Genomic DNA, 23436 nt, shown 5'->3' with positions numbered 1-23436 from the left:
TGTTTATATCATTCCTCTGTAGTGAATGAGACATTTAGGGAGTGACACAAACTTTGATTACTAAGTATGTATTCAGTACAATTTAACCAATGAATTAGTCAATATTTATCAAGCCCCTACTATGTACACTGTGCTAAACTCTGAAGATACAAGACTACCTCTGCCCTTAAGAAGTTTACATTCTAACAAGGGAGACAACAAGGAAAAATATATATAAAACAAACTGAAGATAAGAAAAACTGGAAATGATTCACAGAGGGAAAGCATTGGAATAAAGAAGGATTGGGGCGCTCACTTTGGCAGCACATATACTAAAATTAAAATGATACTGAGATTAGGATGGCCCCTGTACAAGGATGACAGGCAAATTTGTAAAGCATTCCATATTTGGGGGGGGGGAATGTTTGGCTCTATAAAACTATTCACTGATAAAAATGAATAATATTGAAATAGGTTTTGCTTGATAATACATGTATAACCCAGAAGAAAAAAAAGAAGGGTTGGGGAAGGTATTCTGTAGAAGGTGGAATATGGCAACAAACAATGCTATTGTATTCTGTCTCTGCCTGAGCTGGCAGAGGAAACCTAGAGTTCAAGATCAGCTAACTCTGTTTTATAAGATGAGATATTTTTCATTAACTAAAACTCTATATTTGAGTGTCCTTTATCTCCTGGTATATTCACTTTACTGACACATTTTGATCCTTACTGAGCTCCTCTTTTTTTTTTTTTTGTTCTCTTTCCCCTCCCTATTCCATCCTGTCATCGGGTTGGCCACAACCTTTCTATTCTGACTTCTTTTGAAGGAGTTCATCTTGCTTCACTATTAGCATCTTATCAACATTCCCTTTCTGGTCACATTAATTTCTACCTGGTTCCACCAAAGTTTCAAGCTTCAATTTAACCCTAGGGCCATCCTGACAAAGATTGAGTGTTGATTAGGGCAATTAGGTGGTGCAGTCTATGGATAGAGTACCAGCTATGGAATTAGAAAGGTTCAACTTCTCAAGTTCATCTAGCCTCAGATACCTTCTAGCTGTTGGACCATGTGCAAGCCATTTGAACCTGTTTGCTTCAGTTTCTTCCTCTGTCAAAATGATGTGGAGAAGGCTATCACAAGCCATTTTGATATTTTTGGCCAAGAAAATCCCAAATGGAGTCACAAAGAATTGGACATGACTGAAAAACAACTCAACAATAGAAAAACTCATTTTTATTAGCTTCTGTTCAGGTGAAGGGCTAAAAGCAGCACTGATAGCAAAAGACAGTAAGAATGGGATTAATTTTAGAGTAGTTAGCTGAGAAAATAAGTCTGAGCCTGAATGTACTAAATTACCAGCCAGAATCTCAATTAGTGATATCAAACTTAATTGGAAACTGGGCCATTAAGCAAACCAAATATAAGGATCTCTACAGCCACATATTTATTTAGAAAGTCATATATTAACATTACCTTTGTTCTATTGTATTTTTATTTATTTTGTTTATCACATTTTAATGTAGCCTGCATGTACTCAGAGTGCTGTGGGAAGCAATGGGCTACATCTGACATCTCTAATCTAAATGACTGATGAAGATTCAGGAATGGAACTAAGAGGTTTATATCAGGAGGAATATGGAGACTAGTACCAGGTTGTTGTTTTATCAAGTGTAATACTTCACGACCGCTTGTGAGGTTTTTGGGGCAAAGACACTGGAGGGATTTGCCATTTCCTTCTGCTCATTTTGCAATTGAAACTGAGGCCAACAGTTAAGTGACTTGCCCAAGCCACACAACTAGCAAGTATCTGAGGCTGTATTTGAACTCAGGAAGTTTTCCTGACTCCAAGCTCAGTGCTTTCTCCACTGTGCTACCTAACTACCAGTACCAAGTTGGCAAAAGAAATTCCTTGGAGGGAAAGGCTAATATGATTAACAAGTTGAAGAAGCATATTTAGAATGGCAACAAGATTTCAGAGTCAGAGAGGGATGAAGGCTCAGTTTGACAAATCCAACTATCCCTTTATAATCTCTTTTAGTAATTCATCTTTTTCCTTCAATTTCCTAAGACTGAATGTCTCCAAGTCTATATCTTTGTTCTTACTTTCTTTTCTTACTGTAATTATATTCATTCAAATGGCTTAAATAGATAAAAAGACAGCCAGATAAACAGATAGATAGATGGAGGGGGTGTGTGTGTGTGTGTGTGTGTGTGTGTGTGTGTGTGTGTGTGTGTGTGTGTGTGAGAGAGAGAGAGAGAGAGAGAGAGAGAGAGAGAGAGAGAGAGAGAGAGATCTGGATGCTGGCCCTTTGCCTGCAATAGCCCAGATGGAACAGGATAGCAACTGTCAACTGTACCTACTTGTATGAATGGCCCTGGGAAGAACATTTTGGTGGCATAGTGGATAGAGCACCACATCAGGAAGATTCCTCCTTTTGAGTATAAATACAGTCTCAGATACCTATTAGCTGTGTGACCGTGGCTGAATCACTTAATCTTATTTGCTTCAGTTTCCTCATATATAAAATGAACTAGAGATAGAATGACAAACCACTTCAATATCTTTGCCAAGAAAATCCAAAAATGGGGTCAGGAAGATTTGGATATGACTGCAATCACTCAATAACTAAATTTACTAGTCATTTGGGTTCTGGGGATGCAAAAACAAGTTCTGGGGATGCAAAAACAAGAAAAGAATATAGTTCCTACTTTAAAGAAGCTTATATTCTAGTAGGAAAAGACAATATAGAAAGGGATAGTTGGCAAAGTGGTAGAGGAGAAAAGAAAAGTACCCATAGAGGAACTAGGTAGTAGTTATGGAGGTGGTGGGGACCACTGTGGTAGTAGAATTGGCCAGAGTAAGCTGAAAATACAAATTATTAGAGTGGTAGGATCACTTCATATTATGGCAGCTTCAGAAAACTGGAATTTAGCAAGTCCTTCAGTCAGTCTCTTAGTGGAATCACCCCCAGGGTGCTGGACATTCAGACCGAAGGTAGAGCAAATAGTAATTATATTTAGAATATATACAAACTTAATACAAGTTAATTTTGGGAGGAGTGGCTGAAGTTGTGTCCAATTATTTATGACCCAGTTTTGAGGTTTTCTTGACAAAGATATTGGAATGGTTCACCATTCTTTTCCAGGTGTGGGGTATATTAATGCAAAGGCATGGACTGAGGAGATAGAATATCAAGACTATGCCATTCCCCTTTCTCAAACTCTTTAATGAATTCTTTTTTCCTCTAAGTTTAAACACAAACCCACAACTTTGCATGGAAAGTTCTCCATAATCTGGCCCCAATCTGTCTTTCCAATTTTACTTCTAATTCCTCCTCATAACCTCCTCTGGGTTTCATATATTAAGATAGCACAAAACCTTAATCAGGTTTTTAAATTGAACTTGATTTCCATGAATAAACTATTGAATAAAGTAATTATAATGAAATTAAACGATATCATAAAAATAGTATGCGAGCAGAACCAGGAGAACATTGTACACAGCAACAGCAATACTAATTTATGCATAACTGTGAATGACTTAACTGTACTCAGTAATACAACAATCCAAGACAATTCTGAAGGACTTATGATGAAAAAAAAATCTATTTCTAGAGAAAGAACTAATGGAGTCTAAATGCAGATCAAAACAGACCATCCTTAACTTTATTTTCCTTTATTTTTCAAATGTGTCTTCTTCCACTACATAGTGAATATGGAAATAAGTTAGCATGTGTACAACCAATATCAAATTGCTTACTGTGGGAAAAGAGGGAAGGAAAGAATGTGGAACTCAAAATATTAGAAAATGAATGCTAAAAACTGTTTTTATGTGTAATGGAGAAGAAAATAAAACATTACTGATGGGGGTAAAAAATACACAAGGAATATTAAAGCCAAGAATCCCTAGTCTGGGGCAAAGAGAGAAAAGCAATTTGTTTTACCTTGCTTATTAGCATTTCTGTTAGGACAGGTGGCCCCAGCTCCTGTCAGGCATATATTACTGCTACAGGTGTTTCCTGATTGCCTTTTCTATTTTCTAATGGAAGGGAGCTGTGTTAGGACTAGCAATGGACAATTGTCAATAGGATGTGATGTGGGGCCAACTAAAGTCTCTTGCGTCCCCCAAATACTTTTATTTGCCAGATTTGTTTTTATGTAATTCATTGGTATATTTGTGTCCTGGCCGCTTATGATGCTAGAAAGCAGCTGCAATAAAATTCCAGAGACATAATAGAATGTTACCATGCATCGTGTTAGGAATGTGTTTCAGGATTATGCAGCTGTCATCTTAATTTGTGGGAGGTGTGTAGCAGGAATGCTGGCAACATTGGAGGAATTAGGAAGACAAATTCAAGTTTAGAACGGCATGGAAGAAGACCCTGAAAGGAAGGAGGGTCAATCTAATAAAAACTAAAGGCAAGATCCTGCTATCTGGAAAAGGCAACATTTTCAAATACTGATGAAGTCTTTTAATTTTAGTAGAGATTCCAGATGTTCACATCTGCATCCTGATCATTGACTTTAAAAAAAATTTAATCCACATTAAATTACATTTAGGGACTTATCAGAAAAATTCAGTCACATTCACTCACAAATCATCTAAGAAAGGTTTCAAAAGCAATTCTCCCATCCTGAAATGGAAATTCATAAAGGTGCATTTAATATCTTTATACAAACTGTTTCAGCACATAAATAGGATTATAAGATTAAGGACTGAAAGGGACATTGGGTAACATTAAGCAGAAGGCCCTTAACAGAGGAAGCACATCCAACAGAAGTCAAAAGCTTCGAGGAACCTGAGACAGTAGAGAGACAGTACTTTCATGGGGTAAGAGACCGTGAGCTGAGCGTGTTACATCCAAGGGGTCACCTGGGTTTTCCTCATCCCTAGATACCCTTGGGATGATACTATGGGATGGCACTAAATACGAATCCAGGCCAGGGAATTCCAGCATCTGACATTTAATGATCTAGATGCCTGGAAAAGATACTTTTAATTTTCTACCTGTCACTGTTATGCTTATTAAAAATTATTTAAAATATTTTTCCATGGTTACATGATTCATGTTCTCTCCCTCCCCTCTCCCCCCCCCCCTGCTCCTGGAGCTGACAAACAGTTCCACTGGGTTATACATGTATTATCACTCAATACCTATTTCTGTATTATTCATTTTTGCAATAGAGTGATCTTTTAATACCAAAGCTCCAAATCATATACCCACATAAACAAGTGATAAATCATGTTTTTCTTCTGTGTTTCTATTCCCATAGTTCTTTCTCCTGATATGTCACTGTGATTCTTAACCTCCCAGTATACGCAGGGATGAGAACTATCATTTATTGTCCATGATCCCACACCTTTTCCATACTCATTCATCTCAGGACCAGGAAGGGGATGGGAGGAATTTCAAATCAACAAATAGGTTCTCTTCTTGGGCTATGGTTAGAAAACTCAATCTCTAATTCCTTTTCTTCTATGATTCAATAATACCCCCTTATTGGGTTGAAAATCCTATCCCTTCTCCATTACTAACCTTTCTCCATACTCTCACTCCTCTCTTCCTCCCATCATTTTCCATACTCATGATGCCTTCCTATTCACTTTAGCCTTATCCCTTCATAAATCTTTGTTTCCCAATTTCATTATGCCCTTTGGGACCTTCAATCTATTGTTAGCGAATTCCTTTGTATTCTAGATTTCTTGAGTTTGTCTTTTTTCTTTTTTTAAGTATTTAGTATCTTATTTTTTTAGAAAAGTTTTCCATGGTTACATGATTCTTGTTTTTACTTTCCCCTTCACCCCCTTCACCCTCCCATATCCAACGTGCATTTCCACTGGTTTTAACATGTGTGATTAATCAAGACTTATTTACATATTATTGATAGTTGCATTGGTTGTTTAGTGTCTACATCCCCAACCATGCCCACATCAACCCTTGTATTCAAGCAGTTGTTTTTCTTCTGTGTTTCCACTCCTGCAGTTCTTCCTCTGAATGTGGGTAATGTTCTTTTCCATAAATCCCTCAGAATTTTCCTGGGTCATTGCATTGCTGCCATTACAGAAGTCCATTACATTAGATTTTTCCGCAGTATATCAGCCTCTGTATACAATGTTCTTCTGGCTCTGCTCCTTTTACTTTGCATCAATTCCTGGAGGTCTTTCCAGTTCACATGGAATTCCTCCAGTTTATTATTCCTTCGAGCACAATAGTATTCCATCACCAGCATATACCACAATTTGTTCAGCCATTCCCCAATTGAAGGGCATCCCTTCGTTTTCCAATTTTTTGCCACCACAAAAAGCACAGCTATAAATATTTTCATACAAGTCTGTTTATCTATGATCTCTTTGGGGTACAAACCCAGCAATGCTATGGCTGGATCAAAGGGCGGGCAGTCTTTTAGAGCTCTTTGGGCATAGTTCCAAATTGCCATCCAGAATGGTTGGATTGGTTCAGAACTTCACCATTAATGTCCCAATTTGACCATATCCCCTCCAACATTCATTACTCTGTATTCTAGATTTCTTAATCCCATATTTTTCCTCTCTTCTGGTGTTTAAGAGAACCCAGAGGCTGAGTGGAAGAGTGGGTAGAGCACTGAAATTGGAAATGGAAAGATTGGGTAGAGCACTGAAATAGGAAATGGAAAGATTTAAGTTCAAATCCCAATTAAGACATTTACTTGATGTATGACGATAGGCAAATCATTTAATTTCCTGGTGCCTCATTTCTCTCATATCCAAACTAGGAAAGCTGTCCTAAGTGCCTTTAAAATTCTAAATCTATGGGCCTATGATTCTCTCTTAAAGACACTCTGTCATCGAATATTCCCTATCCATATCCCTTGATAACACATTATTGGAAGGAATGGCATACTCCTTGTTATTTTTTGTCTCTCTCTTATTCTCCCCCTCTTTTTCCTCTTCTTTCTGTCTCTAGCTCCCCCTTCCCTTCCCTTCCTTTCCCCCCTCCTTCTTCCATCTCTGTGTGTATATATATACAAACACATACACATAAATAGTTGTTCAATCATTTCAGTAGTCTCTGACTCTGTGATCCCATTTGGGGTTTTCTTGGTAAAGATACTGGAGTGGCTTGCCATTTCCTTCTCCAGCTGATTTTATAGATAAGGAAACGATATATATTTATAAACACACACACATATACATATATACACACATATATATGCACATGTGCACACCTACATAATACATATATACATACCCATAAACACACACATATACTAAAATACAAATGTATATACACATTTAATGTCTACCAACCTCTATGTTTGATTGGAGTGGTGGCAAACCCACCCTAACCCTTTCATTTCTATTTCTGCCTCATTCATCCTAAATATAGTCTTCATCCTCACTGTGCTCTCTAGTCCCTATATCCAATTCCATTTCTCTGGATCTATAATCCATGCTTTGGTCCACTTTTTCTTCCTTCACAATCTTAATCCTTTAGTTGCCCATATCAGATTATTCTGTCTTTTACTCTTTAAGTCCTTGCCCCTTGTCCTATCTTATCTTAAGCCTTGACAACCCGGAACCTGGGTTACCCTGACCATATGCTCCTATTTGCTTAGTGCTGAATAATGCTGAAGAATGTTGCCATGACAATTGGTCCACTATTTATTTTATCTAATCTCAACTAGGACCTCATGGCCCCATGACAATACTTTTAGTCATTCATGATTAACTTTCTCTTGCTTTCTGCACTGACTGTTTCAGATATTCTAATCTTTCCTCAAGCATCCTACAGCAGCTCCTTTCCCCTCAACCAAGGAACTTAACTCCTAATTTGCTGAGATATGTAGTCCATACACCATGAGCTCTCTTTCTCCCTAACTAAACCCAGCTACAATTGTATTCTATTTTCCTCTCTTTAGTTTTCATTCTTCAGGGGGAAAAATGGCCCTTTTCTTCTAATATTCTGAGATTAGGTGGCCCAAACCCTCAGCATTTGACTTCAAATTTTTTCATCTCCCAGTTTTTTCTGAAAAATCCCCTCCTCAAGCATTCTCCCTCTCTCATTCTTCAATCTTTTTTGATCAATGGGTTATTTCTCAAAATAATGGCTAGAATTTGTATAGTGCTTTAAAGTTTGCAAAACACATTACATATGTTTTCTCATTTGACTCTCAAAATAATCCTGTGAGGTAGATGTTATTACTCCTATTTTATAAATGAAGAAACTGGGATTTATAGAGGTTATTTGATTAGCCCACGGTCACACAGCTAGCAAGTATCTAAGGCAGATCTTTTTGCCTTCCTGTCCAGCACTTTATGTACTATGTCACCTAGAAATCTATATAAGCATTCCATTTCCCAGCTCTAAAAACAAAATAAAACCAACCCAAACCCCAAACCCTTCCCTTGTCCTTATCCTATCATTCTTGTCTCTTGACCTGGATCATCATCCATTTGCCTCCTCCTCTTGTCTTTCCCACATACTAGTTACACACAAGAATTCTCCAAAAGTGTGTCCTTGAGTCCTCCTCTCTCTTTTGTCTCACCAACTTCCATGGGTTTAATAATCATTCCTACCATCACATCAGATCTAAGTATGCAATTTTAATCTGAACTCCAGGTGCATATGTCCTCCTTCTTGTTGAACCTGGATATCCCATAGGCATCTAAAATTTAACATGCACCAAGTGGAATTTATTATCTTCCCTTGTTAAAAGCTATTCTTCCTCCAAGCTTACTGATATCTATAAAAGGTATCAAATCTTTCTAAATCTAAATCTCTAGATTCACAATATGAGTTACAAAATGGTATCTAAATTTGAGCAATTGTAACCAATGCAGTTTAGGAAAACATTTTATAATTTAGACTACTCTCTCACAGTGGTGCAAGTTACTTAATTATAATCAGAAGTTTAAAAAAATATGTTTTCTACTTGAATGATCTTAAAACTTAAAGGCTTAAAAAAGTCAGTTAGAATTGAAATAAATAAAAATCAAAATCCTAGTATTTTCACCAAAAGGCCTCTGGTCATGTGACATTAAAAGAAAAGAAAAACAAAAAAAAAACCAGCAGAATTTAAAGACATTTTCTTTTTATATAAAACATAGATTTCAAATTGTAAATAGCATCTTGATGTCTACTAAGGGAAAAAAAGCTGTTCTTAGAATCATTCATGTGTATTAGAAATAATGATAAATATTCCTAACAAAATTTTACTTTAAAAAATCAAATTTAAAAAAGAAACAAAAAGGCATGCTTTATTAGTACAAACTCATTCAGATAATTAATTTATTTTTCTCACAGCACATCATAAAAATACAAAATAAATTTAATGAAATTAGACATATTTATTTGTCATTTAGTGATTAAAAAGAGTTTTCATTTGGGTTTATAGGTCCTTGAATCATTAAAATACAAAGAAGAAAAACAATTCTTCCTTACTTTATAGTATAAGAGCTATGCTTAAGAAGTTACTTTAGCATGCTTTTCTAAGTTACATAAATGCATTAGAAATGTATTTTTATTCAACTAAAGCAGTGATTCCCAAAGTGGGCACTACCACCCCCTAGTGGGTGCTGCAGCCATCCAGTAGAGGTGGTGATGGCTACAGGTGCATTTATCTTTCCTATTAATTGTTATTAAAATTAAAAAAAATAGTTTCCAGGGGGTTAAGTAATATTTTTTTCTGGAAAAGGGGTGGTAGGCCAAAAAATTTCGGGAACCACTGAACTAAAGGTTCATAATCAGAAAATTCTATATTCATACATGTTATCAGTGCTAAATTTTCAATTCTCCAAATACAAATACCAAACAGAAATATTTTATTAGTATGCACGGTGTAAAGCTGCTCTCCTTTTCTAGTATTAATAAATATTCATCTAAAACTTTTTATTAAAAAATAAAACAACCAAGGATACCTTTTTGGCTAAAATATACCTAAATATGATTAATTTCTTATTGGAAATTGAAAACTATAATTTTTGTTCTTTTACCTTACTTCCTTAAACTACTTAGTTATTTGAAGCTCTAGCACAAACCTTAATCTATTTTTAAACCTCATTTTTGAAATACACTTTGTAGCTATTAAAAAAAAAACACCAGTCTTTTTAATTCAATCAGCGCTTGGTGATATATTCTAATGCAGAACAGAAGCATAACACAAAATTGGATCATTTGTCCAGAATATTTTCTATCATAGAAACTTCTAATATAAAGCTAAAAATCAAATAATGACAGAAGAGGTGGGCTATTATAATAAATGCATATATAAATTATTATAAATTCATAAGATTACATTTTATTCTACATTTCCTCAGTATTTTGTTTTTTTTAATTTCTTTTCTTATTCATTGATTTCTGTTTACTCCTTTTTGATTTTCAGGAGCCTGTCACTTGGGTAAGGTTTGTATCATCTATACAAAGCTATTTATTTGCCTTACGTTTTTTCCCTCTAGACTCAGCATTCATTTCATTCATATCATTTGCTTAATTTTATCTCATACTTAATTTCTCCCAAGAATTCTAGTAAACTAAGAAGGGGCTAAGCTATGTTTTCATTTCAGGTTTTACTTGTAGATATTGTAGATTTATTTTCTTCATCTGGTTTTGTATTTTGAGTGTCCTATGATCCATATTAATTTTTTATGTTGGTATATTCCTTTTACTAATTTTTCCAGCTTTAATTCCAGAATATGGACTTTGTGTTAGAGTAAGGCATTGTTTATACTTTCAGAAAGAATAAATTAGCCCTGTAAAGAGCGGTTAGCTTTACCATCCACAAAATTATTATCTAAATTTGACATTTTCTAGATTTAGCAAACTTGACAAAAATAATGATGTGGGAGAGGGACTTCCGGTTAAGATGGCAGCAGAGTAAGGAGCAGCTGCTCAATCTCTCCTAACCCAAGCATACAGGACTCCTCAAGGAGACATAAAAACGAACCCAGACGAACGAAGGAACCCCACAATGGGGCGCAGCATTGAAGGTACGCAGAATTGGGGCATTTCCACACTATAAAGGGGTGAAACAGCTCTCACTAAAATGCGAGAGGAAGCCCCTCCACCCCCCAACCCCCCCACACCACGCACAGTGCCAAGGCCAACACACAAGAGTGAAAACAGGATTGGGGCAACCAGTAAATCACTAGTAGCCCCAGGGCTTGTACCTGTGAGCTGCCAAACATGGGACCCCAAGTGGCTGCGGGGACACAGGGACTTTCCCGAGTGTATACATGGGTGAAGGCTCTGCCCCAGGTGGAATAAAGAACTCTAAGGTAGGGACTTTCCACGGCATCTTGCACCAGTGAAGGCTCTGCCCCGGGCGCTAATAAGGATCTATAAAGCAGGGACTTTCCCAGAGTGTATGCGCCTGTGAAGGCAGTGCCCTAGGCATGAATAAAAGATTTCCAGCCCAGGCTAGGACATCCAGTGAGGACCTGTGCAGACTGGAGCGAGGCTGTGGAAGCAGCCCCCAAGACCGCTGAAGGAGCCTCGGGCAGAGGGGCAGACTGGGGACTACCAGGAGGCCTGACCCCAAGGACAAGAAGACTGGAGCCCCCAGGGGCTGAGAAAGCGCAGGCAGACCCTGAGTGTGAAGACAAAGCTGAAAAGGGGAGAGGCTAATAATGGCAAGCCATAGAGAAGCCCAGAAGAAAAAGATTACCACGAAAAACTCTGGAACACTCGACAACTTTTATACAGAGAAAATCCAGACAACAGAGGAGGACAAACAAATAACCAAACCTCCCCAAAAAAATGAAACCTGGTCACAAGCTATTGAAGAGTTCAAAAATGAGATGTTGAGGAAGATGGAAGAAATCTGGCAAGAAAATAACAGTTTAAAAGGCAGAATTTCGCAATTGGAAAGTGAGGCAAGTCAACTGAAGACCAGAAATGACCAGACTGAAAAGGAAAACCAAAAGATTATAGCCGAAAACCAAAAGATTATAGCCGAAAACCAGTCCTTAAAGGCTAGAATCGAACATTTAGAAACCAATGATCTCTCAAGACAACAAGAACAAATAAAACAAAGTCAAAAGACTGATAAAATAGAAGGAAACATGAAATATCTCAATGACAAAGTGACAGACCAAGAAAACCGGTCTAGAAGAGACAATTTGAGAATCATTGGTCTTCCAGAAAAGGCAGAAATTAATAGAAACTTGGACTCCATACTTAAAGAAATTATTCAGCAAAACTGCCCTGAAGTTCTACAACAAGAGGGTAATATAGACATTGAAAGGATCCATAGATCACCCTCTACACTGGACACAGAAAAATCAACACCAAGGAATACAATAGCCAAATTCAAGAGCTTTCAAGTAAAAGAAAAAATCTTACAAGAAGCCAGAAAGAGACAATTCAAATATCAAGGAGCACATAGGATCTGGCAGCCTCCACGATAAAAGACCACAAGGCTTGGAATACGATATTCAGAAAGTCAAGAGAGCTGGGCCTTCAGCCACGGATCAACTACCCATTGAAACTGACTATATACTTCCAGGGGAAAGTATGGGCATTCAACAAAGTTGAAGATTTCCAAGTTTTTGCACAAAAGAGACCAGGACTAAATGGAAAGTTTGATACCCAATGACAAAAATCAAGAGAAACATGAAAAGGTAAACAAGAAACAGAGGGAAATGAAGGAAAACTCATAATCTTTTAAACTTGACTCTTTAAGGGCTTAAATAAGATCTAATTATCTGTATTACTAGGTGGAGAAATGCTATGTATAATTCTCTGTAGTGAACTCTATTCACTATTATAATATTCACTATTATAGCAACCAGAAGAATAATTCATAGGGAGAGGACAGGATACTAAATGGTCTAAGATGACATGGGGGTGGGAATGAGGGGGGGAATAGTAGGGGACACCAAGAAAAATCTGAGTAAATAAGAAAAATAGGATATTCTATTACACACAAAGAGGGCATGGGAAGGGGAGGGGATAAATACTATCATAAGAAGGAGAGGAAGAGAGCATTAAGAGGTAATATTTAAACCTTACTCTCAGTGTAATCAACCCAGAGAGGGAAGAGTAGCTTTATTATCCATTTGGATAAAAAACTCTATCTAACCCTACTGAGAAAGTCAGAAGGGATAAACCAAAGGGAGCAGGGGAGTGGAGAGGTCAAAAAAGGGAGGGGAGAAGAAGGGAGAGGGAATTCATTAGGTCTTTAAAAAACAAAAAAAGGGGAATAACAAGGGAAGGGCAGAAAAGGAAGTCAATCAAGGGAGGGGATAAGGGATACCGGCTCGAAGCAAACCACTGGTTTAAAAGAAAATAGTGTAAAAAGTAGGGGTGGGTCTAGGGGAGGATACAAAAATGTCAGTGAATGTACAACTAACAATTGTAACTCTGAATGTGAATGTGATGAACTCGCTCATAAAACAGAAGCAAATAGCAGAGTGGGTCAGAAACCAAAATCCTACCATATGTTTTCTACAAGAAACACATATGAGGTGGGTAGACACACACAAGTTCAAGGTTAAGGGTATGAGCAAAATCTTTTGGGCGTCAAATGAGAAAAAGAAGGCAGGAGTGGCTATTATGTTCTCTGACAAAGCCAAAGTAAAAATAGATATGATTAAAAAAGACAGGGAAGGTCATTACATCCTGATTAAAGGCAGGATAAACAATGAGGAAATAACACTGCTCAATATATATGCACCAAGTGGTATAGCATCCAAATTCATAAAGGAGAAACTGGCAGAGGTCAAGAAGGAAATAGATAGTAAAACCATAATAGTGGGAGATCTAAATATTCCTCTTTCAGATCTAGATAAATCAAACCAAAAAATAAATAAGAAAGAGGTAAGAGAGGTGAATGAAGTCCTAGAAAAATTAGATTTAATGATATGAGGAGAAAAATAAATAGGGACAAAAAGGAATACACCTTCTTTTCAGCTGCACATGGTACATTTACAAAGATTGACCATGTAATAGGGCATAGAATCATTGCAAACAAATGGAAAAGAGCAGATATAATAAATGTTACTTTCTCAGATCATAATGCAATAAAAATAATAATTAGTAAGGGCACTTGAACAGGCAAATCAAAAACCAATTGGAAATTAAAAAATATGATTCTCCAAAACCAATTAGTCAAAGAAGAAATCATAGAAACCATCAACAATTTCATTGAAGAGAATGACAATGATGAGACATCCTACCAAACTCTGTGGGATGCAGCCAAGGTAGTACTCAGGGGGAAATTTATATCTTTGAGTACATATGTTAACAAATTAAGGAGGGCAGAGATTAATGAATTGGGTATGCAACTCAAAAAATTAGAAAGTGAGCAAATTAAAAACCCCCAGATGAAAACTAAATTAGAAATACTAAAAATTAAGGGAGAAATTAATAAAATTGAAAGTAAAAGAACTATTGAATTAATAAATAAGACTAGAAGCTGGTATTTTGAAAAAACAGATAAAATAGACAAAGTACCGGTCAATCTAATAAGAAAAAGGAAAGAAGAAAACCAAATTGACAGTATTAAAGATGAAAAGGGAGACCTCACCTCTAATGAAGGGGAAATTAAGGCAATCATTAAGAACTATTTCGCCCAATTATATAATCAACAACTTTAGCAAAGTGGCTGGATACAAAATAAATGCACATAAATCATCAGCATTTCTATATATTTCCAACACATTAGAGCAGCAAGAGATAGAAAGAGAAACACCATTTAAAATCACCCTAGACAATATAAAATACTTGGGAATCTATCTACCAAAACAAACACAGCTATTATATGAAAACAACTACAAAATACTTTCCAAACAAATAAAACTGGATCTCAATAATTGGAAAGCCATTAATCGTTCATGGGTAGGACAAGCTAACATAGTAAAAATGACCATTCTACCCAAATTAGTTTACCTATTTAGCGCCATACCTATCAAATTACCAAAAAACTTCTTTACTGAATTAGGAAAAACTATAACAAATTTCATTTGGAATAACAAAAGATCAAGAATATCAAGGGAAATAATGAAAAAAAATGTAAAGGAAGGTGGCCTAGCAGTACCAGATATTAAGTTGTACTATAAAGCAGCAGTCATCAAAACAATATGGTACTGGCTAAGAGATAGAAGGGAGGATCAGTGGAATAGACTTGGGGTTAATGACATCAGCATGACAGTGTATGATAAACCCAAAGAGCCCAACTTTTGGGACATGAATCCACTATTTGACAAAAACTGCTGGGAAATTTGGAAAACAATATGGGAGAGATTAGGTTTAGATCAACATCTCATACCCTACACCAAGATAAACTCAGAATGGGTGAATGACTTGAATATAAAGAGGGAAACTGTAAATAAGTTAAGTGAACACAAAATAGAATACCTGTCAGATCTCTGGGAAAGGAAAGATTTTTAAAACGAAGCAAGACTTAGAGAAAATTACAAAATGTAAATTAAATGGTTTTGATTATATTAAGCTAAAAAGCTTTTGTACAAACAAAAACAATGTAGTCAAAATCAGAAGGGAAACAACAAATTGGGAAAAAATCTTTATAACAAAGAACTCTGACAGGGGTCTAATTACTCAAATATACAAGGAGTTAAAGCAATTGTATAAAAAATCAAGCCACTCCCCAATTGAAAAATGGGCAAGAGACATGAATAGGCAATTCTCAGGTAAAGAAATCAAAAGTATCCATAAGAACATGAGAAAGTGTTCTAAATCTCTAATAATTAGAGAAATGCAAATCAAAACAACTCTGAGGTATCACCTCACACCTAGCAGATTGGCTAAAATGAAAGAAGGGGAGAGTAATGAATGCTGGAGGGGATGTGGCAAAATTGGGACATTAATGCATTGCTGGTGGAGCTGTGAACTGATCCAACCACTCTGGCTGGCAATTTGGAATTATGCTCAAAGGGCTATAAAAGAATGCCTGCCTTTTGATCCAGCCATACCATTGCTGGGTTTGTACCCCAAAGAGACATAGATAAACAGACTTGTACAAAAATATTTATAGCTGCACTTTTTGTAGTGGCAAAAAACTGGAAAAGGAGGGTATGTCCTTCAATTGGGGAATGGCTGAACAAACTGTGGTATATGCGGGTGATGGAATATTATTGTGCTCAAAGGAATAATAAACTGGAGGAATTCCATGTGAACTGATAAAGACCTCCAGGAACTGATGCAGAGAGAAAGGAGCAGAGCCAGAAGAACACTATACACAGAGACTGATATACTATGGTAAAATCGAATGTAATGGACTTCTGTACCAGCAGCAATGCAATGATACAAGACAGCTCTGAGGGATTTATGGTAAAGAACGCTACCCACATTCAGAGGAAGATCTGCAGGAGAGGAAACACAGAAGAAAAACAATTGCTTGAATGCATGGGTTGAGGTGAACATGATTGGGGATGTGGACTCGAAACCACCACACCAATGCAACTAACAAGAATTTGGAAATAGGCCCTGAACAAGGACACATGTTATAACCAGTGGAAATGTGCGTCGGCCATGGGTGGGGGATAGCGGGGGGGTGAAGGGGAAAGTAGGGGCATAAAGTATGTAAGGAGGTTAAAAATGAATATTAATAAATGTTTTATTTAAAAAAAATAATGATGTGCCTGCACACGAAACTTATTCATTAACTAAGATTTCCAAAAGAAATGTTCAGGGAGGATGAGAGAAAGAATTTGGAATTGCAAATAAATTAAAATTTAATTAAAAAAGGGAAATGTGCAGAAGATGGGATAAAGATTAAGCAATAAAAGATAATTAGAGAGAGAACATATGATATTGTAAAAATACTTGTCAGAAAACTTAAAACTCAGAATGAGATGAGGTTTTTTGAAGGAAGCTGAAGACAGCAAAAATTTTTTTTTAAACCCTTACCTTCTGTTTTAGAATCATTATTAGGTATTGGTTCCAAGGCAGAAGAGCAATAAGGGATAGGCAATGGGGGTAAAGTGACTTTCCCAGGGTCACATAGCTAGGAAGTGCCTGAGGCCAGATTTGAACTATAAGGATGATATTAGAAAATAAGTATTGTTTTATTAATTTAAAAATAAAAAGTAGAGAAGTTGGCTTGAGGAAGAATTGGAGTTTCAAATAGAGCTGAGAGAGAGTGTTAATTTCAACTGTTGGCAGTTATAACCTTATTTCTATGACAATTACACAGTTACACACATCTCTGGGTGTGGCATTCAAGTGGCTTCTGGCAGTCAACAGAGCCACACGCAGCTTCTTTCTCTCAGGGCTGGAGAAGGTGACATCTTTGCCTCTCTCTATCTCGGTCTGAGGGGAAGACTTGAAGGAGGGGAGTGTTTTCTTTTCCAACTTGGGAAACACTATTCATTTATCTGCTACTGCCTATAGATTGGTTAAACTGTGAAAAGACCAAAGAAAACCTGATCTTTGGTTTGGACTCTGAGTCCGTTAAGGCTCAGAGTCCTAACTTGATTCTTGTGGAGACTCAACCAGCTAGCCTTGGTTGTCTTTGTAACTTAAAAGGCAAAGTTAAGAGCTATAGTGGTTAGGTTTATTTAGAATAGTATAAATTTGGTTAGTTAGATCAAGGAGGATTAGCATAGCCTGTGAACCACAGGAGTGGAACCTTGCAGGACCTGGGAGTTTATTTGGGTGGAGTTAGAATCCCTTAGAATTAGAAATCCTTTTACTCTTAAATATATTTTAAATAAAAAGTTTATTTTCTATAACAAGAGTCTCTTTAGCATTCCTTGCGTCTGGCCTTGAAGGGAAGTTCATCTTTTAGCTTCACTTTATTTACCACTGAAGATACTTTGATAACATCTATCAAAATTATCAAGAAACAATTTTGAACCTTTATTTTAAGTTCTTTTTCCTTATTTGTGTGCTTGTCTAATATTATTTTTACAGAACCCAGGACTTCCCATCTCTGGGCCTGGTTCTCGATCCACTGAGCCACCCAGCTGCCCCCAGCAAAAAGTTTTTTTTAAAAATCTTTAAAAATATTTGGGAGACTTATAAAATAGTTAAAATGAATACCCATGCAATCATGGAAACATTACAATACTGCAGAAAGAGCACTGGTTTTGAAATCAGAGAACTGAAGAAGCTTATGTGACCTTGGACAAATCATTTAATCTCTCAGTACCTCAGTTTACTAATCTGCTAATTGAGAATTTGGACTGGAGGGCCCCTTCCATGTTCAAATATATGCCCTTATGTTGCATGTATTTCTTTATATTCCCCTTCCCATAACCTAGCACAGAATCTTGCATAGAGAAGATGTTCAATACATACTTTTTGATTGACTATCATTATATTATAGAGGTAACCCTGCATCACAGAGAAGTTGTGGCATTGGAACAAAAGTTCCACTGGGTATGATCAAGTGGAAAGACTTAGTTATGAAAAGAGTATGACTGGCAACAGATTGTGTCTGCTGCCTAAGTGCCAATCTAATTAAATATGGTCCTGGTAATGTAAAGTTAACTAAGAACCAGATGAGTTAAGTTGACCAAATTAAATATTGATAGGAACATGGAAAAACAGGCCCAACATCATGTTGTTAGAGCAGCTGTGAATTGCTGTTTTAGAAAACAAGATAGAAACATACATTAAGAAATGTAAACCTGTTCATATTTATTAATGCAGGGATTCCATTACTAGGATTAGGCTCTAAGAGTATTACTGAGAGGATAAAAAGTTGTGTATATATAAAAATATTCATGGAAGCTTTGTAATGACAAAAATAATTGGAAACAACACAAATGCAGTGACTGGGAGAAATGGCTGAATAGATTGTGACTTATGAATGTAATATTATATTATAGGAAATGACAAATATTGGAAATATAAAGAAAATAAGGAAAATTCATGAAGAGATGAAAAGAGAAGAATAGAAACTAAGAAAAATACATATTTTAATTACATTTTTAAAAATAGTCACAAAATCAAGAGAAAAAAGAATCCATGAAAAACAAATCCAAAGGGAACTCAAAATTAGAGGATGTTTATATTAGCAAAAATGTTATTTACATATTTTAAACAAATTGTAAACAATGTGAAGTTTGTGATTTTGCTCTTAATGTTTTATGCATTTGTCTACTTAAATGATGTTTGATAGTAGTGACAGTTATTAAATATGTAATTTTTTTAAAGAAAAATAATCTGATCTTATCATGATGGTGCATGCGTGAGGTCCCTTGCTGCTGGAGAGGATGAAGTTGGAAGTCCTTGGAGTTCAAATTAATTACATGTCCACACTAAGTCTAGAACAAATATGGTGAGCTTCTGAGTGTAGAATGGTATCAGGCTTCCTAAAGAGAGGTGAATAAGTTCAGAAAAACAGAACACATTAAAGCTTCCATACTGAGCATGGGACTGGACCTATAAGTGTTAACTGCACTTCCAGTCTTGGAAAAATGGGATATTCAATTTGAAAAGAAGATATTTTAAAAAGTAATAAGAAAATAAACAATAAAATTACAAAAAAATAAACTGAAATAAAATAATTCCAATAATTCCAATATATATGTTATCAAAGCAAACACAAATCTCATAAATATTATATGGAATTATTTTAAAATGCAAAAAAGTTTAAAAGCAATATGTATCCAACAACAGAGGAATATTTAAATAAACTCACACAATACAACAAAACACACATTGTCTTTCATTGCAATGCAATGAACATTAAGTTTGTGATATAAGCAGGAACAATTAGTATGAATAATATAAAGAAAAAATGTTAAGACCTTTATGGATTATTACAAAATAAACAAAACAGAAACAGAATTGGTACAAGAACAGATTACACGATAATTCTGCTGAGAAGAAAGATTAATGCAGATATTTCAGTTATTGAAATGTGGTTACAAATTAAGTTTAATTGGTTGTCTTGATATTCTATGTAATTAATACATTTTAAAAAGAAAGGATATGTGATAATACTATCGTTTTATCTTTAGACCTACTTCTAGAGGAATTGGGATAGAATTGATCTTTTCTCACTTGATAGCCAAATAAAGTCTATTATTCTCTAAAATGCCTTTCACATCACTCATTATAATTCTTACCTCTTAAAAAGAAGTAACTTAAAAATACTGAAAACTTTAACATATGATTATTAAATCTGTGGGTGGTTTGTGTTTGATAGGAGAGGAAGCTACTGAAGAAGATAACGGAATTGAGGGTCCAACAATGGCTTGATAGTATAGAATGGTAAAATCATTTAGTATGATAAAATATATTAGGGATAAATGAAAAAATCTTGCAGTTCATTTCAAAAAATCAAATGCACAGAACAGAGTAAGGAGTACATTGCTAGAAAGCTAACGTTTTTAGGGGTCTGGTTGCCCAATACAAGTCTACAGTATCATTTAAATATCTGAAAAGTTCATATAAATTTAGGCTGCATTCATAGAAGCACATGGTTTAGAACAGTGATGGGTAAACTACGGTCTGCGGGCTAGATGCGACCCCCTGAAATGTTCTATCTGGCCGACGTTTTTCCTAATCTGACGAATACAACGAGTAGGATACAATATAATGAAACTTCAAAAGAGTTGCCTTAGAAACAGACTGACAGATGAGCATTTCCTTTCCTTTGGCCCCCCCCTTTAAAAAGTTTGCTCATCACTGGTTTAGAAGAAAGTGGGGAATAGTCTCTCTGTAGTCTACATTAATTTACCACATCTATAATATTGTCTAATCCTAGGCACCACAAGTGAGGAAAGTCATTAACTATTGGACATGCCCCAAAGCAGTGATTCCCAAAGTGGGCGCTACTGCCCCCTGGTGGGTGCTGCAGCAATCCAGGGAGAGCGGTGATGCCACAGGTGCATTTATCTTTCCTATTAATTGCTATTAAAATTTTTAAAAAATTAATTTCCAGGGGGCTAAGAAATATTTTTCCTGGAAAGGGGGTGGTAGTCCAAAAATGTTTGGGAACCACTGCCCCAAAGGAAGCTAGAAGAGTAAGGGGACTGAACATGAGAAACAGCTGAAAGAGCTAAAATTTGTCCCTTGAGGATGAGGTGGAACATAATGCATATATTCAAACATTTGAAAGACTAGCATTTGGAAAAAGTAACAAAATTATCATCTTTTCCTTTGTAGCCTGGAAGAAGGAAGAATATCAGGCAGCTGGACTTAAACTCTATGAAAGGAAAATTTTTCTAAAAGTCAGAGGATTCAAAAATGGAATAAGTTTTCTAAAAAGTAGTGAGCATTCTGTCACAGGAAGTATTTAAGCAGAGCCTGAATCTGTCAGAACTGTGGTAAAATAGAATTATTGTATTGGGATGAGGTTGAAGTAGATGGCTTTTAAGGTCCCTTCCCTTATCCAATGATTTTAATTTATGGAAACAGGTGCATATATAATTCACTTTTCTTAATATGGATTTTAAAAAATATTCTGCTCATAGTGTTGTGAAGGAAGCTAGAGCATTCTTCTAATTGCTAACTTGTTTTAGTGAAGAAAATATTCGTCCTCTCACATGGGGTTACTGAGTCCAGAAAAAGAAAAAAAAAAGGCATTTATTTGGCATAATGTTTTGTCTACAAGAGTTGTGTTTCTTGACCATTTAGGGAATAAAACTGGGCCTGTTTTTCCACTAAGGGTTAGTTGTACATAGTATATAAGGGAATTATCCAGGAGATAACTGTCATACCCACAGCTCATCTATCAAACTCAAATAGCACAAAGTACTGTCTGCATAACTCATAACTATTCTAAATTGTGAAAGAGCAGTTACTGTTTCCTAATTGGTATTTTTGTGAATATTTATTTTAATTGTCCTTCCAGGGTGCTAAATTACTAAAATTAAACATTTTCTCAAATGAAAAACTCCAAATAGGGATTATTAAAATTTTACATTGCCCACAAATGGGAATTTGATATTTCATGAGTTAAAATATATCTGGAACTCAGAGAGTTGGAAGCTAACATGTAAAGCATGAACAGAAATGCCTTAAAAGATAGGCTTTTCTCTCACAAGAACTTCTTCAGAGCTATTTATGGAACATTAGCCTGGGATTATTATGAAAATTGTAACAGGTCCATACAGTATAGTTCTAAAGAAATACATACAATTCAATCATGCCTGCAATTCTCTTGTTATCCCCCCCCTTTTTTGACACCAGTTAGCATTTTGTTAGCCCTCTGACATTTTTATTTTACTAAACAGAGCTGGAGGAAGTTACCTAATCATGCTGAGAGGGCATAATATATATTCAGATTAAACAACTTTAATTGGGCCCTCACTTCAGCAAGGTAATACTTATATTTCTTCCTAGTTGAATCCCTTTTTCATTTCCCTCTGAAACTCTTGCAAACATTTTCTGCTCTTTTCAGGCATTCCCAGTATCTCACTTGTATATTACTTAGGAAATTGAGGCCATTCACCTTGGATCCTTCTTCTCTCCTTCTCTTAAATTCAAAATCTCTTGATATCATCTCTAATTCTCTTATTTCTAACAGTCTCTATTAATGAAGTAGCCCTTCTCCTTATCAACCCCAAATTCCCTTTTTGTGACCTTGATACTATCTGCTCCCTTCTCAGCAGAATATCCTTTCAATCATCCTCTATCTCTTTAATCTTCAACTTTTTCTCTATCCATCACTATTACCTTCAATATATACCCATCTCCCAATCCTAAAAACCAAAACTAAAAATCTTTATTTCATCCTACCAGTCACTCAAGCTACTATTCACCTCCCTTTCCCCAACAAACTCCAATAAAAAGTCATCTATATTAATTGCTTTCACTTCCTTTCCTTTACTCTTTAACCCGTTGAAATCTGACTTCCAGATTAATAACTCAACTTAAAATGCTATCTCCAGAGTTACCAATGATCTCTTAATTGCCAAATTTGATGGTCTTTTCTCAGTAATCCTCTTACATAGCATGTCTGCTGCATTTAACACTGTTAATCACTTCCTCTCTGGGAAGTGAAAACATTATTCTCTCCTGGTTCATCTCCTACCTGTCAGAACATCCTCACTTTCCTTTTCTGGCTCATCATCTATATGATGCTTCGTTAACTCTCAATCAGTTTAATTATCATCCTTTACTCAGATGACTCACAGATCTTCATAATAGTCCTAGCCTCTTCTTTGAGCTTCAGTCCTACATTACCAAAAGCCTCATAGACATTTCTAACTGGATGCCTCACAGACAACTCAAACTCAGCATGACTAAAATAGAACTTGTTATCTTTCCCACCCCCAACCTACTCTTCTTCCAAATTCCAAATTCTTTCAGTTTCACAGGTTCATAATCTGTACTTTATTCTTGATTTCTTATTATCTCTCAACTCATATATGCAATTAGTTGCCAGATTTTGTTATTCCTAATGCCAAACTTCTCTTTATACTCAACCCTTCTTTCTATCCAGACAGCCACCACTTTATTTCAGAACTCCATCATCTAATGCTTACACAGTCTCCTGAATGTACTCCATGCCTTGAATTTCTCCCCATTGCAGTCTATCTTCCCTATTACTACCAAGAT

At 35.9% G+C, this 23436-nt stretch overlaps 1 protein-coding gene and 1 non-coding gene across 4 annotated transcripts in view; one reads left to right on the top strand and one right to left on the bottom strand.

The window, feature by feature from the left end:
• The window catches only part of ARHGAP6 (Rho GTPase activating protein 6), a 675366-nt gene that overhangs the window by 75706 nt on the left and 576224 nt on the right, over positions 1–23436 (bottom strand). The window lies entirely within an intron of this gene.
• Positions 288–391, top strand: LOC123243386. Its single transcript, XR_006505926.1, has one exon. It is a non-coding gene; the product is annotated as a U6 spliceosomal RNA (small nuclear RNA).

Source organism: Gracilinanus agilis, chromosome 3, assembly GCF_016433145.1.
Source record: "Gracilinanus agilis isolate LMUSP501 chromosome 3, AgileGrace, whole genome shotgun sequence".
In the NCBI taxonomy this organism is placed as follows: Eukaryota; Metazoa; Chordata; class Mammalia; order Didelphimorphia; family Didelphidae; genus Gracilinanus; species Gracilinanus agilis.
The sequence above is the reverse complement of the archived record's forward strand: the minus strand, read 5'-3'. Positions and strand labels throughout refer to the sequence as shown.